Here is a 14,573-nt window from a genome sequence, read left to right as displayed (position 1 = left end):
CATCTTCACTGTCGCCCTTGCCGTCGCCGCCCTTATCGTCGCTAAATCAAGGAAGAAAATGAACGAGGAAGTTACAAAAAAGGAAAAAGAAAACAAGAAACGAATAACATACAACAAGTTGACATATTTTTGCCACGTGAGTGTCATGTCAGCTCCGCTTGCTTTTCACAGTCCATGTAGTCGATCGGGTTGACATATTTTTGCCACGTGAGTGCCACGCCGGGTCTGCTTGCTCTTCGCCGCCCATGTAGGCAACCACGTAAGATTTTTAGGTGGAGATTCAATAGGCCTAATCGAATCTCCATGCTTGTGCCCTTGAATTAAACAAAAGAAAATAAGAAATTGGTATGCTATTGAAGGCAAAAGAGTACAAATCGTGATAGATCAAAATCGTTCCCACGTTTTCTCCCTCTTTCTAACGTTTTTTTAAATATCTCTTTGACTCTTTTGTACTCTCTGTTGTGCTGCTCTCTTTGCATCTCCGCTTCGGGGTTCTGCACCACCACCGCTCACGACGGAGCTGCAATCCGTCTTTGTCGCCTCAAGGTCCTCTCTCTCTCTCTCTCTCTCTCCCCTACTGCTGAACGTCATTTACGCTCCTTCATCTTGCTCTCTTTTCTAGTCTTGTATCTTGGAAGTACTCTTCTTTGCGCTCAAATTACAACACCAGGTTCTATTTTTCCCTCAAAGATAGAAAATTCGGTACGAGGAAAAAGTCCCAAGGAATGGACACTATTCGTTACTCGAATCCATTTCGTAAGAGGATGAGTTCTTATTTTTTATTTTTTATATAGATATCGGCATACAAGCTGGTTGGATAAAATATTGAACTCTTACCCCCACATGTGGTAATGTACGATTGAGTATCGTGAAGTCAAAATTTCTTGAAATTGGGACTTATGTCCGAGATTAGTCAACCTTTGACATATTTTTAAGCCTGATTTGAGTGCTCTAATTGAACTAGATAAGCAACCGATACCTTGTTGAACAGGTTAAACTTGCAGTTATAGTCTGCTCGTCAAGATAATAAAATTTATAAGTAACTTTTTTTTTTAAGTCTTGCAACTGAAATTGAAATATCTTTCCTTGTCTTGACGGAATTAGCATGCTTATTCTAGAAAGCTTTCCCATAGGTAATAAATTTATTTACTTCTTTAATAAGTAAAAGAGCGAGGAGAGGTAACTAGCGTCAATTGACCTCTTTGAACACTATTATAGGAGTCTTGCACTTGCTATGCAATGATCAAAGTGATCGATTTTGTGGGATCATAGTCACATGTTCTAAAAGCTTTAATTGTTAAATGAAGGCGGGGTTTGATATATAAACACATTAACACTCCTCTTCACGTGTAGTTTGGACTTATAAAGCTGGAAATAAGATATAAAGCATGTTCTACTTTATACCATATGAAACTTGTGATGTACTGTTAACTATTTAAAAAGCTTGAACTGATTAAATGAATGGTTATTGAATATTTGAATTCTTAACCCGAAAGGACATGGATTTGGAAAAGTTCTCTCGAAAACTTATTACAGTCTTAACTTACTGCTTACTAACAATACTGATGGGGGAAATACATGCAAATCTTCATTCATATGTACCTAAAAGTCATGTATATGCGTACATGTAAAATCAGAGAAATTAGAATGTTGAACTCTCGCCCACATGTGGAAATGTATGATCGAGTATAGTGAAGTCAAAATTTCCTTAATTCGGACCTTATGTTCATAGGAACCTCTTAAAAACCGCCTTGTAGGTGATAGGAGGAGTGTTAGAAAGAAATATCTCGTCATATTATCCGTGAAATTAGGATAATACCAAAAATCAAGCAGCATTGCTTTCTGCCAGGAGTACAGGAAATGTACAAGGCTTTAGATGCCAACTGTTCAATCTTAGATAAACTCGCATCTTCAAGCTACCCATCTTAAATGACTAGCACATCAATAACTAAATAACTAAAAACAGATTCAACCACATAATCCGAATACATCCACTTCACCAAACCCTATATTCCAATCCACCATGTCAATTTACTCGGGTACATCACAAAAAAAATCCTAAATTTATTATAATTGTGCCAATCCAGTCCTAAACCTTTCGATAATTTGTCATTTCAATCCATCCGACTAATTTTAATTGAAAATTGTTGACGTGGATGTTGGCTATCTTATGTGGCGCCGCCAAAGCTAACATGGACAATTTTATGTTTTTATTTTCTAAACCTATTAGGTTTTGTCTTTTTTTCCTTTTTATTTTTTCATTGTAACCGGCGGGGTAGAACCTCGCCAAGTCGACTTGACTAGGGCTGGGTTGGTAAGGCTTGACCTTGCTGTCGTTGGGCCGTCGAGGCTCAACCCTTGCCAGATCCCACTAGGGTGAGGTTGACCTCGCCCAGCGTCGGCAAGGGTCACCAATGACAATGAAAAGACAAAAGAAAAAAACAGGAATAATCAATCAATTGTAATAATAAACTCATCATAAATTTAAAAACTTATTAAATTGTCCATGTCAACACCGATGGCGCCACGTAAAATGGCTAATGTCCATGTCGGTGGTTTTTGGCCAAAATTGGGTAGATGGATGGAATTGCTAAATTGTCAAAAGGTTTAAGGATAAGTACGCCGTGAGTGTCTTAATTTTTGTACGGCGTTCACTTGAGAGCTAAACTTTTTTTTCGCTCACTTGAGTGTCACAAATTTAAAATAACAATTACTTAAGTGCCATTGCCGATTTGTTTCACTAAAAATCCTACATAGGAGCTGGAAAAGCTAACGTGGCATTGCCGGAATTTTTTAAATATTTTAATGTACACGTGGATTTTCTTTTTCTTTTTCTTTTTCTTTTTAATTATTTTGAATTTTTTCGTTTTCTTTTGATTTTTTCTTGACTTCCCACCCCTTGGCCGGCGACTCAAGGGCGAGGGCCCTCTTGCCCTCGGCCGGTTGGGCCGCCTCACCCATGGGTGGCAAAATCATCTTGGCCATGGCCGGCTGGGCCACGAGGCCCTTCGCCTACTGAGGGCAAGCGGGTCCTATCCCTTGGGTTGCCAGCCAAAAGGGAAAAAACTAAGAAAAAAGTAAAAAAAAATCAAAATAAATAAAAAATAAAAAATAAAAAATACAGAAAACATTAAAAATAATTTAAAAAAAGCCACATGTCATTAAAAAATAAATAAAAAAATAAAAAGTCCACGTAGGATGATTTGCTAGAAATAGCACTTAAATGAATGATTTTACTTTGATATGGCATTTAAGTGAACGGAAAAAAAGTTATGACACTCAAGTGAATGCCGTACACAAGTTATGACACTCCCGATGAACTTATCGCAAATGTTTATGATTAAATTGGCGAAATTAAATGGTATAAAACTGAATTGGTACAATTGTAATATGTTTATGACTTTTTTAAGTAATTTCCCTATTGTACTCCTTCGACAAAGAGGATCTTAATCCCCACAAAATCAACGGTTCTCCTCGTCATGCTTGTCTACCCAAACTGGAGAGTAAATACATTTTCACCACACCAACTCCATTTCATTTCCTTGTGTTTACACAAGAAAATGATGTCTTATCTTCCCGAATCGACCAACAAGCGGGAGGCTGACATTTGCAGTAGTTTGCTTCTTGCTCTTTTAAACCGTTTAAGTGTTGATCTTAACTTGTAAGCAATAGAAGCAGTACGTGACTTTGAGACAAGCCACGTCAATTGAAAGCATTCTCGTCAGAGAAATATGCTTTGCGGGAGTCCAATCAGATCCGGTTTAGCAACTGTCTTGGACTTTATGCCCACTTAAATTGTTGCATTATAAGTTTATAATCCTAGACTTACCATTAGTTCGATCTTGTTGACTTCATTGAATGTATAACCTGTTGATGCCAGCAAAAGGGACAGTCTCAATTGAATAATTGTATGTTTAAATAGCTCATCTGACTTCCCAAATTGAGAGATGGTATAACAATATGGGAAAATTCTAAGTGAGATATGATATAACCAAAGAGTCAGTTGAAAAACCTTATAACTATGCAAACTAATACAATTGTGAAATAACGATAACTGATTTCCTTTATTACAAATGATACATTCAAAGAATCGAAAACTCTACATGTGAAACCACAACATATGCTTGTGTTTATTATCTATGTCTGTACTAATGGCTTCTATATACGGCATAAAATCTAAACACCATCTTTCCCTGTGAACGACTTGTGACCATGTCAAGCTTTGTGCTTTACTATGATTTTCTGCTTTTTCCAAAGCTTAAAGGCCAGAGGTGTAAGGCACGCTGGTGGCCGGCAACCAAGAGCGACCGTCGATGAAGTTCCCAACGGTGAACATTGAGGCCTCCGTCGCACTCGTGATGACATGGTAACCTGCCCACTTGACCCTATTCACGGTTGATGAGCCGGGGCCTATGTTCATATACTCACCATAGTATAGAGTTGTGAGGGCAAAGTTACCATTCCACTCCAACCAACCGGCTGAGTTAATTAGGCTATCGAGGTAAGTCTTCAGGAAAACAGTTCTTGAATATTTTTGCCACGGCCTCCCGAGGTACGTCTTGACGGAGCTTTGAACCGATTTCAAGTCGGAAGCTGCGGTGACTTGGCAATTGTGGATGGCAATGCCGGTATTCTGGTTGGGGTCGGTCCGGCCTTGTGCGGTGATGGTATTGACCTTGTTAGGAGGGTTTTGGGATAGATGTTGCAGTTTTGGAGAACGACGGCAGCATTTCCAAAGATGAAGTCAATCGTGCCATAGATGTCACACTCTCTGTAGAACTGCCGCTGAGAATGAACATAAAGGGTGTCCTGATAACCCTCAAAGCCACATTGATAGAAGACCGAAAGGTCGGACCCGGAACGCAAAGCAACTGCTTGGTGATTCGCCGCACCGGCAGTGTTACGGAAAGTGATGTCTTGGGCGATGAATCCGTCACCAACGGCAGCTGAAATGCAAGATAAGGAAGATTATTAGTACGCATGTCTACTTGCTAATGTAATCTAAACCAAAAAAGGAACTCGCAAACTAAACAGACCCCTAAATGCTATATTGACTACCTCACATAGAACCAAATAATTGTCCAACCGTATTCACTAATTATTGCATTCATGATCTTGACCTACTTCATTTAATTATAATATGAACCGAAAGAATCAGACTATTCATAAATTCAGTACCATTGCTATTTCCTACAAGCTATCTAAAGGCCATTATATCTATCTAGATGTAGAAAGGGACCAACCAGCAAATTGTGGTTGGAGAGTCGTCTCACATATTACAAACACATCGGTGTAATTAATATTTATTAAATGCTGCGTTTTCCTTGATGACGTTAAGTGAAACTGGGTACGTTTTCCCAATCAAGGTCAATCTGCGACCAGATTGATTGAAGTCAAAGCTCATCGTTCTTCATCTCCTATCAAGCTCCCGATTAGATTAATTTTATGATATGTAAAGACTCGTGTTTACTATCGCGTTTACTTTTGAAAATATATCAGTAAATTGCCAAATTAGAACAACATTTTCAGTTTATTATTACAAACTATGCAAAAATACTGTCATACATTCTTCTACATAAAAAAAAGAGTAGCCTTTGAACCATAATTTTAACCCGAAAGTATATGATTTTATGCAGTTGTTAAAAATTATGAGTATTGTCTATGTGTAACGTCTTATGTTTATCCAATTTCTATGTATAAATATAAGTTTATACAATTTCTATGTAAATATTTTTGGTCTATTCTAGGAAAAAAAAGGTTGGTTTGCTCAAAGGGACATCGTACGTGGGACACAACTTTAATCTAATTGAAAGATTCCTGCTGGCTTAATTATCAAATGACGACCTTAGTTCGTTTAATTGTCTATTAAGCTATTCTCGAGATTAGGCCGTTCAAATTATTTTTGTGGATATGATCACACGAGAAAACAACACACATCTTAACATTTTTCGACAGTCCAACAAAATCACAAGTTAAACAGATCTTTAAATCTAGGATCTTATAAGGCGTATTAAGTTAATAAGATAAGATTACTGGCCCCATGAATAGATTAATTGGCAGTCGATAATTCTCTCTCTCTCTCTCTCTCTCTCTCGTTTACTTTTAAAGTGTTTATTTTGAATAAAATGCACAAAATCATGTATGACTTTGATAATATAAACTCACCAACTGTTGCTGAATTGAAAGTAGTAGATCCGCTGCCAACACTTTTGCTTCCTGTAATTATGGTGTTTCCAATACCATCACCCACGAACATAATGTTCGCCAACTTTGATCCAACTTCAACATTCTCTTTATACGTACCGGCCTTGATGTAGATTATGTATCTTGATGTGCCGGACCGCTTCGATGCTGCGGTTATAGCTTCGTTAATCGTCTTATAGTTCCCCGAACCGTCTTGAGCCACCACAATATTAGCCTTAGACGCCGCGGACGGAGATTGCAAGAGCTTCCGGTCGCCGGGCCTCACCCAAGTAGGGAACTCATTGGTGAAGTTCGGCATAACGTAGGGCACATAGTTCACAGAGAGAGTGTTGCTTATCAACTTGGAGACGTTATTTGACATCAAGGGCAACACGTTGTCCGAGACGCCGAGCTCGATGAACCCGGCTCGACAGGTCTCAAGGTTGGTCAGTGCTTTGCTGAGCCATGTTTGTGCATCGTCTTGAGTGCACTGGCGGTCAATGGTGCGGTTTAGGCGGAGGACCACGTGCTCGTAGAGCTGGAGGCAGTCGGCCCAGGCGGCCTTCTCGAGCTCATTGCGGCACCTAGAGCCTAGCGAGTATGTGCTGGTCCAGGCAAGCTGGGCTCTCTCGAGGGCGACTTGTGTCGAGGCCTTGAGGAAATCGGATTTCTTCTTTAGAGGCACTTGCTTAAGAGTGTGGGTCAAGTAGTACTCGCATGGCTGTTGGTAGGGCATCTTGCTACACCAAGATTTCACATCACTAGAGGAATAGCTAGAAATGGTTTGAGATAGCAAAAGAGGCAAAAAGAGAAGGATCATGAACTTTTGATGAAAACCCATGTCAATTGGTGAGTGAATCCAGAGAAAATGAGAATGTGAAGAGAGAATTTGAGATGGGTGATCTTGGAATTGGGGTGGTTCATTTGCCTTGGATTGGTCCCTTTATATAGAACTGAAGGCGCCAATGGTGACAAGAGGCATGTAGTTGCACCTCCTTTCTTCCTTTATGCCTCAAGATGGGATCATTTAAGGAACCTTCGCCTTAATTATTGGATTATAACCAATGGGCCGATTTCGAATAATGATAATAAATAGAAAAGAAGAAGAAGAGGATCTACACTTGTCAACGAGGATAACCATTCGTCACGTGATTCCCTGAATAAAAATTATTATTTTTTAGTGATGGAAATGGGTTGTGCATTTGACTTTTCGGGGTGCTTGTTGATAGTTGACCAATACCTCGAACGAGAAAAGGGAAGGAAAACAAAGAATCAGTAGAGTCATGTAAAGTGTTATGTCGACGCACGTGTACAAAATGTCAAAGGAAGCTATTAGTCTAACAGTCTGATGGTATCGTCATTATTTTTTACCTTACAATGTTCTAATTAATAAGTGTTTTATGCAAAATGCGCAATGATGGTGTGTGGATCTATCAGGGAAGTATTCTCCAATGTTAGATTTGTGAAAATTTATGTAATTAGAGTGGGAAATTTAGGAGAGTCCAGCTGTATGCAATGAACTGCCCCAGCTGGAATTTTCAGAGAGGTCAGATTGGATGGCTCATAGATTAGTGCCTAAACTTACTCTTTCTTGTCTCTTGGACGACCAAAAAGCAAAAAGACATGAACATCTCACGACCGGGCGTTACTATATATATATATGCATGCATGCATGTATTCGAGCCAGTAATGACATGGGGGATATTTCGTGCATCTTTCCTAGGGTTGAATATTTTCAAGTATTGCTCGTTCATTCTTTTATCTAAGTCCTGATTATGTGGCCATTAAAGGCAAATTTATCTCCTCTTTAAAACAAATATTGCCGTTTTATTAGGTTTGTCTAATGTAGCGCTGAGTGAAGACTTAAATGGCCGAGAATTTTCCTGCCTTGATTGAGATCATTCGAACGGGACGGGTTAGTGAGAGCCTTGATTGATATTTTCAATTTAAAGAAGTATATTCATGAAAATTAAAGATTTTTTTTAGGTATTTATATGATTATTTCTCTCTAAAAAAATTTGGGGAGGGGGGGGGGGAGAATGTAATCCCCATATAGATTTCGAAAAACTTTATAATAACGAGTGAGTACCTTCGGAAAATTTCTAAAGAAGAAGACAACAAGTGCATAATGAGGAAAGCAGCTACATTCCTTTTGTTCGGATATTCACTTCAAATTGATTCTATTAACTGAAATGGTTTGCTTTACAGTTCGTATATCTATTTCGTAGAGTAAGCTTTCATCCAAAATTGATATGCTAAGTGATGAGTCAAACTATTATTGGTTCGTGAATATGGCCTCTTTATTTAAAGGATCACTCACAGTGTGGCACATCACTTAGTAAATTGATTTTATGTCCAATTTCACTAAGTCTAGCATTGCTCGTTCAATTCCAAGTTCTAATAGGAACGCGGTTGGCGACACGTATCTTCAAAGGAAATAAATAAACCTAACTTTGTATTGTCAGGTAATTCTAAACAAGTACGGTTTGTGTAAATGGTTAAAACTTGTATTTGAGAAAAAAAGGCATATATGCGTTCTTTTGGAACTCGAAACCAAATTGATTTCAGATGGAGCTTAAAGAAGCCAACTATGTCTATGCTGTATTCGATTGGACAAAACTTAATGGCATTTAAATTGGACCAAATTGCCAAAAATTACTTTAAACTTCGTATTCAATTAAACAACACCTTACAAGTCCAATAAATTTCAAGATGTAACTTCCCACTGGAGAATCAATTTCCGGAATAGTCTAAGCATATTATCAATTACGTGTATCCTTCGACTGTCAGCAAAGTCTGCTCATAAATTATCCCTCAAAATACAAACCTCACCTAACTTAACATAATTGATTTCACTAATCCTTAGCAGGGATACAGAGAAGCCACGCAACTTTGAAAAAACTGTACTTTTGTTTTGTCAATGAATTAAGTTCTTAGGTCATCTAATTATTGGGTCCCCACTTACCTAAATCAGAAAGTGCAAAGCTATATACGCAATCTCCATCCGATTGCCCGGTCACCAATTTAAATAAGCCCACCTCAGCAATGTCAAAACATCAACGCAACGGTTTAATTAATGGAAAGTGACGGCTGACGTAATCGAACAATCTTGTTAAGTTAGAGAACTTAATTGAACAAAGCGCAAAAATTAGAAGACCAAAACTGCAAAAACAAACAAATTAAATTAGAGGACTGATTTTTTCAGTTAACCAAACAAAGAGAAGGGGTAATAGAAAGCGTAATGGAATGAGTTTCGTATTGACGGGAATGGAGGACCTTATTACGAAAAACAGATTACTTTCGAAAACACTAATTAACATCTTGATTTTTCTCCATTCGTGTTTTGCCTTTATTTACAATGTCATTTTCTTGGTGCCACCGCCCAAGTTCTAAATTTCCTACCACAACCAAACCCCCTAATCCAAACCCCTAAACCAAACCAAAAATATAATCACTGAACCCTATGATTAGCTGCCGCTATTAGCCGGCGCCGTGCCCATTTTCGCAATGGCGGCGGCAGCAAATAGCGGTGGGTGATGAAAGAGGTGAGGGTTTATGTGGAACTTGGAGGATTGGAAATTCTAAAAAGAGGGAATTTGATTTTTAAGCAGATGTTAATTTGGTAGGATGATAAATGTTTTTAAAAGTAGAGGCTAGTAAGTGATCATAGAGAGAAATGTGAACTTTAGATGGTATTGGATTCAGCATTAAGTTCGCATTGCACGGTAGCTTTCGGTAAGAAAGCCTTTCTTAAAAGTTGGGGCATTAGTCCTGCGTAGGTGGCTTTCACCTAGAAAAGTTTGCACGCAATTGTTGATGAAATCTAAGCAATTGTTGAAGAGGGAAATCTGAGTTCAAGTTCAGAACATGACACATATACCATATAATTATCTCGACTATACCATCAAATTACGATTTTGTCCATTTTATTATAACTTAGGATCATAACTCAACCTATCAGACAAGCCCGTTCTTTTTGAAATGATTAATTCGTCCATTTCCGTGGCCCCCTAGTCCGTAACATATTATAACACATTTCTTAACACTATTTGTCATGCCTAAATCATCTCGTTCACATGAAAGACAAGAATGTGGACATGACCACATAGGCGAGATAAGATCATAATATTAGGTACAAAGAGCAAGTTAAAGATAAGAATGAATGCTAATGTGCTGAATTTGTTGAATGCATGCTTACAGAGTTATAAGTGGATCTTTCTTCGTTAGTTTATGCAAGCGCGTCGGGCCTCCTTCTCCGGTGTGAATGGACTGTAATTAAAACTGGGTTAGTGTAATCCAATGTCTCTACAGCCACGGTCAATGCCTTTCGGTCAACGAACAACATCGAAAGAAAGACTTCACCGGAGACACCGCACGTTGGAAAAACTGCATGCGTTGGGCCACTCAAAACCCTAGAATTATCCAAAACTTCTTTTGTTTTTTGTTTTTTGACAGAAGATATGACAGTTGACCTTAGGGGAAGCAGCTAAGCAAGGCGGGCTTAATAATCATCTAATCGAAATGGCTCGAATTTCTGCAACATCTAGAGGCGATGGCGACGGTTGTCTGCCGTCCCTCTTGTCGGATCAACAACGTTGAATCTGAACACTTCCTTTTTGAGTTTTGACCGGAGAAAAGGGTGTCATGAACGAGTCGCCTTCATCTTAAGAAGTTCTTTTAGTTCACGTTTAGAGAGAGAGAGAGAGAGAGAGAGGAGAGAGAGAGAGAGAGAGATTTAAAGAAAGTATATACATCATATAGTGTCTTCTATGGGTTAAAGGTTGGGAGGTACAACCGGTACGAGTATCCATCTGAGCATTACCATAAGGGTTCTATACTCACTCCGAAATGTTATAACTGGACTGCTCATTAGTCTGTTGGTTTGTCACCATGGCCACCGCGGACATGCTAGAAGTCAAATAAAAAAATAAAAAATATCTCTCCATATGATGTAGCAAATGTACTTTACACAAGCTGGTTTAAGTTTTGCCGATGAAATGTCTCGAACTTGTGATCTCATGGAAGAAAGCGCGACCCCTAATTATTGGGCGACGATGCTCGATGGCATTGAATATTGTTGTTTGTTAATTTATAATGAGCAATAATGAGTAATCATAAGAAATAATACAAAAAGATTTTATTAATAGGCCCATCGTCGGTCACGTGATGATTAACATGTAAATAACGAACTTCTTGGACTCTTTGGGGGTCAGATGTTATGTCTTAATAATAATGGCCATTCATTTAACTGATATTCTTTATTGAATATTATTTTTCTCCTAGACGACAAGAAGCAAAATGACATAATCATGTACAAAGCAAATGCAGATATTGACATGATTTATCTATTAATATGCTTATACATGCTAAACTTGCCTACAAATTTCATATACTAAGTGATGTGTCAAACTGTCATTGGTCCGTGAATATGACCCATATATTTATTTGAATGGCCATTCGTAGCCTGCCGCATTAGTGAATTAACTTGTTAACCAATCTTAGTAGGTCTAGCGTTACTCGTTCTAGTTTCCAATAAGAAAGCGGTTTGTTATGTGTAGAGTCAAAGGCCGAAAATAGAGTAGTTATACAATTTGTGTAAATGGTCTAAACTTGTATTTTAAAGATGAATATACTTTATTCTGAAACTAGAAACCAAGTTGATTTCAAATGGAGCTTAAAGAAACCGTTGAGAGCCTTATTCAATTGGACAAACTTAATGCGTGCAAGTTGGACCGAAATTGTCAAGATTTTTAGTTTAAACTTCGCATTCAACCAGACAATTCCATAGAAGTCGAATAAATTTCAAGATGTAGGTTCTAATATCAAAGAACCAATCTCCATACCAATCTATCACATTATGTTAAAGCATACGTCGATTTCTACTCTTGTTTTCCCGCTGGAAAACTTATGTTTTACGTGTTGCTTGTACAACCACCTAAAGGATTTTCAAATTATTTCAGCAGCTCTGATTGATGTGGGTCAGCAAAATCGTAAAATGATACTGAAGGTGGATGAAATGAAAAATGAGGAAGATTGATTTTGACTCCCTCATTTTGCAAAGAGGCGAAGCAAAAGTCAGAAAAAGAAGAATTAGAGATAGGACAAATAAGAAAAAAAAAACTTTTGGGTAGCCATCGAAGCCTTGCGCTTGACTATTTTTCTTACTTACAAACCATGCTTTGAAGCACTAATTTGACTTTTTCTAGAGACAAAAAAATTTCAATTAGAAATTCTAAAAATTGAAGAGTATTCATTTTTCATTCATTAGCCCTTAAAAATATAGAATTCTACTAACCTCGTATGATTAGTTTCATCTTATTTTTATTAAGGGTTCAGAGAAGCCACGCTAGAAATATTTGGTTGGATCGTGACATTAATCGTGAGAATTTGATGACTTAACAAGTTGTACTTTTTTACTGTCAAATTAATTAGTTCTCTCAACTTATCTCACTATCGTGTCGACCTTTAAATCAGGAACTATAAAGTATATACGCAATCTCATCCTTATTGTCACGTCACCAATTTAAATAAGTCCACCTTAGCAATGTCAAATATTAATGTAACAGTTTAATTAGTAGCAAGTGACGGCGGAGTTAATTGATTCATCTTATTAAGTTAGAGGATTTCATTAAGCAAAGTAAAAGAAAATGCCAAATCACAAAAATACCAGATGCAATTAGAATAGTTCAATTTACCCAACAAAGAATAAGGCGAATAGAAAACATAAGTGAATGAGTTGTGTATTGATACCTTATAGCGGTGACTGTGTAGTGGTAAATAGCGACGGTTGATGAAAGAGGTAAGGGTTTGTGGGAAAGTTTGTTGGATTGGAAATTCTAAGTCATTTTAGGAAAAAAAAATGAGATTTTGTTATAGGATGGTAAATGGTATTTTTAAAAGTAGAGGAGACTAAGTTATCATGAAGTGAAAAGGTAGGATGGTTTTTAGGTAATTATTACGTAAGACGAACCAAGTCTAGTATTCGAAAAAATTAAGATCAATTTTAGGTGTCATCGCACTCAGCGTTAAGCTATCTGGACGCTTGTGAGAAAGCCTTTCTTAAAAGAGAAATATACAAAAAAAAAAAAAAAATACATATCAGACGAATGCGGCCTTTCCAAAAGGTAAAATTTTCAAGTAACATGGGCTTCGACCAAAAGGAAAGAAAAAAAAAAGTAACATGGGCCAGTAATATATGTACACATCACATCACTAAGCACTCTTTCTCGTGCCCGTTCAATTGAAACATCAAATTGTAGATATAACCGCATCGACGAGATAACAGCGGACCAACCTATACGAGAGAGGATAAATTGTGCTGGGTTTGTTTAACACATCCTCAAAGACAATTATCAATTGATCTTCTTCGTTAGTTTATGGAAGCGTGTTGCGCCTTCTCTTCTTCGGTTTGAATGGACTAAGAATCGAAATTCAAATGATGTTATCCAACATATCATCAAGTAGATAGGGCATTCGGACCCTACAACCACGGTCGATGCCTTCCGGTCAACGAACCAAAGGACATCAAAACGTTTCACGTAAGGCACCGCACGTTGGAAAATCTGCATGCATTGTGCCGCTCGAAATCCTAGAATAATCCACATTGCCTGTGCCTGTGCCTGTACCTGTACCTGTACCTGTACCTTTATCTTTTTTTTTTTGGTCAAATACCTTTATCTTAAGAAGTTCTTTTACTTCACGTTTAGAGAAGAGAGAGAGAGAGAGAGAGAGAGATGGATGACCATTTGAAGGAAGTAGTACTGTCATATAATGTGATATAATCAATCAGTGCCCTAATGAACTGATTGTTGCTGAAGTAAGGGAATGACCTTTTCTTGAGAAAAAAAAATGATGTATGCTCGATAGGGAAATTTTCGACTGCTTCAAAGTAACATTATTTCATATTAGCAGATACGTTAGTGTGTTTGGGAAAAAGCTGCCACTTTTTCTTATTTGGCTATTCAAGAAGTACCCTCTAAAGTTAACTTTCAATTAAATCTGTATTGCATAATATATAAGAGCAAAAGGCCTAGGCCATAGCAGGATGAACCTTCCCAGTGATGTACCGACGCCATATCAAGATGACTAATCAAATATATCAAGAGTTCCTTTTCTTTTTCTCGGTGAATCGTAAGGTTAGAAGGGGTGATCAGTTACCTCTCTAGACGTTACCATAAGAGTTCCACACTTACTATGGAATATTTAATTTGAGTTATAACTACTCAATCTACTAATAGCTGTATGAGTCTGTCACTGTAGCCTCACGGGCATGCCAGAAATCCAGAATTGTCTCCATCCACATGATAAAGCAAATCGCTAAGGAACAAGCTGACCAGATGTTCACTGATGACATGGCTTGAACTTGTGTCCTAGAAGACAGTGATCCCTAA

At 37.8% G+C, this 14,573-nt stretch overlaps 1 pseudogene; it reads right to left on the bottom strand.

The window, feature by feature from the left end:
* Nucleotides 1-4,011: 4,011 nt before the first annotated feature.
* LOC115732201 lies at nucleotides 4,012-7,103 on the bottom strand (annotated as a pseudogene).
* Nucleotides 7,104-14,573: the final 7,470 nt, after the last annotated feature.

The sequence above is a fragment of the Rhodamnia argentea genome, chromosome 3 (genome assembly GCF_020921035.1).
Source record: "Rhodamnia argentea isolate NSW1041297 chromosome 3, ASM2092103v1, whole genome shotgun sequence".
In the NCBI taxonomy this organism is placed as follows: domain Eukaryota; kingdom Viridiplantae; phylum Streptophyta; class Magnoliopsida; order Myrtales; family Myrtaceae; genus Rhodamnia; species Rhodamnia argentea.
This window is presented reverse-complemented; position numbering and strand designations above follow the sequence as displayed.